The sequence below is a fragment of the Cnephaeus nilssonii genome (assembly GCF_951640355.1).
Source record: "Cnephaeus nilssonii genome assembly, chromosome: 9".
Taxonomy (NCBI): domain Eukaryota; kingdom Metazoa; phylum Chordata; class Mammalia; order Chiroptera; family Vespertilionidae; genus Cnephaeus; species Cnephaeus nilssonii.
Genome location: NC_137080.1, coordinates 30,784,415 through 30,788,471, shown reverse-complemented (window position 1 = coordinate 30,788,471; position 4,057 = coordinate 30,784,415).

Here is a 4,057-nt window from a genome sequence, read left to right as displayed (position 1 = left end):
GATATTAGGGTAGGTAGCCCTGAGCTTCTGAGCCATTATTAACACAGAAATACCACACAGTCTTACATTAACCTAAAAAATGTGAGGTGTCCGATACAAGCCATAGAACTCTGTAAATTTCTGTCATGTGTTGCTATCTGTATTTAAAAATGGTCATTGCCTTTTGCTTTTATATCTTTCTCTTCTATTCTGTATGACCATACCTATTGCATGAATTTTATTTCATGTACCCTTGCTTTAAATCTTGAAAATTCAAATGTACAATAAATAATGTTTAAAAAGAGAAAATTCTAATGTATTCATAGGGGAAGATAGTAGACACTTTTATAGAATCTTATTACAGAGTACTTAATAATTTTATCCTACAAGGTCCTATTATAATGGAGTCACTTTTATCAGTTAAAATATCATTCTCCCAGTGTATCTAGTCCTGCAGCTTTCAGTATGTCTCTGTTCTTCATTCCCAAGAGAGTCAGGGAAGACCAAAGGCTGAGTGAGGAAGCCAGGGCCACAGGCAGAGGGTCACGACCAAACCAGTGGACCCTGGCCAACCTGGCCCAGGCCAGAGCGGAGTCAGCCAGCAACAGCCATGCCAGAAAGCTGGCATGGGAGCATGGGTCATGCAGCCAGAGGCGATCAGGTTGGGGGAGGTCAAGGCAGAGTGCAGCTTCTCAGAGTTCACAGGACAGAAGGCTAGGCCCTGGCCCTGCCTTTCCCGTGACCAGGCATTCTAAAAGGGGTTGGATTTCAGGGGCTGACTCCAGTGGCATTGCTTTTCCTTCCCTGCCTCCAGTGCTTCTGAATTACAGTAAATTCCTTAGTTTTTGCCCCTTCAGCAGCTCCTTCTGAGTCTAAAGTTGATATTAATATTAAGGAAATATTTAACTGATATTAATTGGAGCAAATTGCAGAAACGTGATCAGTGAACAATTTGGATTGACTTCTGTGAAGGATGTGGGATTTTTTTCAAGCTTAAATGTCTTCTTTCTAAACATGATCTCAATGATTTTTTTTCTTTTATTGAAAAATAATACAGGGGAAGTAAAAAAAAGAAAAGAAAAATAATACATTATGTTTCTTTCTTGTGTGATTTATAGCAGAATGCTTTATGGCATGCTTTGTTATTTAAATGGATTTGTGAATGAAATAGGACACATAAAGTCATTGTAGATGCCCACCAACTCTGTAGATGCCTTTTCTGTCCCACTGAACCCCCCTGTCCTTGACCCACAAATCCCTGATGCCTATGGGGTGAATTCAGTATCTAGTTTCTAATCTTTTCATCACCAAAATCCTCTTTAATCCTCTTTCCTCTTCTCTCCACACACACAGAGACTCCACGTTTTAAACAATTTCATTATCACTGTGAAAAGGTATAATTTCACTTACAAGCAAGAAAACGTGACCTTTTGTTAGCCTGTATATGATGTGCAGCAATGATATAGATATATGGTGGACTGGGCCACCTCATCTGGAATTGCTCCTTGTGAGCTACACAAGTCCAGAAAGAAAACTTACTAAACACTCTGAAAGAGGAGGTATTGATTCCCTATGGTATGTCGCTCTTTTTAATGCAAGATGCTGCATCACAGTGATACAGGTGCCACTTTGTAGGTTTGCTGAGTCCTGGGTGCTCTGACTGCAATAATTAACACCCATCCTTGGGCATTTAGAGTTGGCCTTTAGTGTCTTCATTTATAAAACAGTGGGTTAATCACTTCTTAGGTACAATCGATTTGCTCACCTTGTTCCTGAAACAGGGCAACTACAGAATCAAAAAATCCCAGCTCTACCTCCACTTCAGTGCTGTGAGACCTGGAGGCAGGGCTCACTTAAACGCTTTGTCCCTATTTCCCCAAATGCTAACTAAGTAGGGGTAACTCACAGATGCATAGTGACATTACAGTAATTGCTTATAAAAATGAATTAAAATAATTTAAAATGTAGTATACAATGTGAGGGGCTCTTAACCTAAAGTAGCTAATCAAAATAACTGTACTTAGCAAGATAAATGCAATACCTGACATTTTTGGGGAAAGAACTTGCCTCTGCTAGTGAAAATAGCAAAACCAAGCAATGGTGTCCAGAATTTCAAGAGCGGAGGGTCAAAGTAAGAACATTTTTCCTGACCTGGAGTGTGAGCCAGTCCCATCCCTTTGGCTCAGGGTAGCTGCTCTTACTTCAAAGTTTGGATATTCCCAGGTTTGCTTATGCCCCAAGAGTCCATAGGGAATAAAGAGGATTTTCTTGACCAGATCCCTCTCTCAGTCAATTCTTTTACCACCCACCTACTCCCTATCCCTGATCCTGAGGTCCATATTTTTTTCACGCATCTGAGGTTGCTTTGATGTGGCTGTTCACATTACGCCATGCAACAATTAGATCAGGTGCATTGATGTTGACATACTTCACATTAAGACCAGTCCTGAAAAGTGCTATTTGCCTTCTGTCTCTTTCTGAAGCCTGCTTTCCTCTATTTCACAAATAGAGGAAACTTGTTTATGTTCTATAACAAATATTAAAAGCATGAAACCAAATGTGGAAGCAACTGAAAGTTATTTTAGTGCTGAGGCATCAGTCAGTTCTATGTCTCCAAGGAACATTATTGTAACCTCACTAAGGAAGGGAAGAAATATAAGTATATGTTGCTTATAATATTTCTCTACATAAGATGTACTGAGAAGAGGGCTAGCAGAATCAGGGTGTGGCCAGCTTGTTCAACTTGAGGCAGACGTGGGGACAGATGCACACAAGGAAGATGACGCAGGGCCGTTGGGTTGTGGTGCCGTCGGCTTTAACGAATGACCTCCTAGGCTTGCTTCAGATGGTTCCATTGCAGGTTGGAAATAAAATCAAGCATCCCATAAATGAACTGCAAGTCAATTTAGGGTTAACTTAGTTTTTGTATGAGTGCATTTGTTTTCAGTATCTTGTTAATTAGATCACAGTGTGTGGGAGTCAGGTCCTAGACTCGGGCCCTGGCTCAGAAATTGGTTTTACTGTCTTTCCTACTTACAAAATATGGGTGATGTGAAAAGTCATAATGCCTTGGGGAACATAAAATGCTAGTGAAGACTTCTGTGAAAAGGATATCAAGGGCAATTAACTTTGGTTCTTCCTTTGTGTCCAGGAACTCAAATAAAATTTCTACATGGAATAAAATTTGCCTGGGAACATCAAGGCAAATTGAAGATGATGATGTCAGAGATGTATTCTATGCAGATCTGATTATACTTAATGTGAAATTCATATAAAAACAAAGAAACAGATACAGACTTAGGAGTATTGGGTAGATTAGCTTCCCTCTACAGACTACAGATGGGAAAAATAGAAGGTAAACGTTCAGATCTAAATTTGGAGGCCTCCACCTCCCCTTTCACCATCCTGAGGCCCTGAGTACCTCTCATTCCCAGGCTTCAGATCTTCTTCTGCTACCATCATCCTTCTAAATAAAGTACCTATTTGAGGGTTATATGCCTTTTAATAGGTGGTTCTAGAAGATCTCACAACCATCAAAGACTCACATGGATAGCTTTGTTTTCCACCCAGAGGACTGCTCTTTCACACAGCTGCATTGACTTCAAACCTCCCAACCTTGAGGGAAAGAAGAAGACATGTATCTCTCCCAGAGTTTTGTTTTCCTCAAGGGAGAGTCAAACCAGAGAGAAACCATGGGGCCATTTGCCAGACCCTAGCTTTGCTTTGTAAGCTGATAGAAATGGAGAACATTCTCATCCCTTAATCCTTGGAATCCTAGAGGAGAGAATTAGAAAGGCCCACTCTTGCTTTCTAGGTCTTACTGTTCTCTCATCCATCCTCGGAAAGACATCCAATTCTCCTTTTGTTTGGGAAACTCCCCAAAGGCTGCATTTTTTACTGGTACCACCAAGATTTCTGTGATAGAGGCTTTTTCTACTACAATGACTTGACCTACTTTGAGAGATCATTAATAGCAACTCATAATTATTGCTTTGCTTATACATATCTCTTCCCTAGACCCATCTTCCACATTTTGTACACATCCTGAATTGTTTGTATAACCAAAAATAAGTGAAAG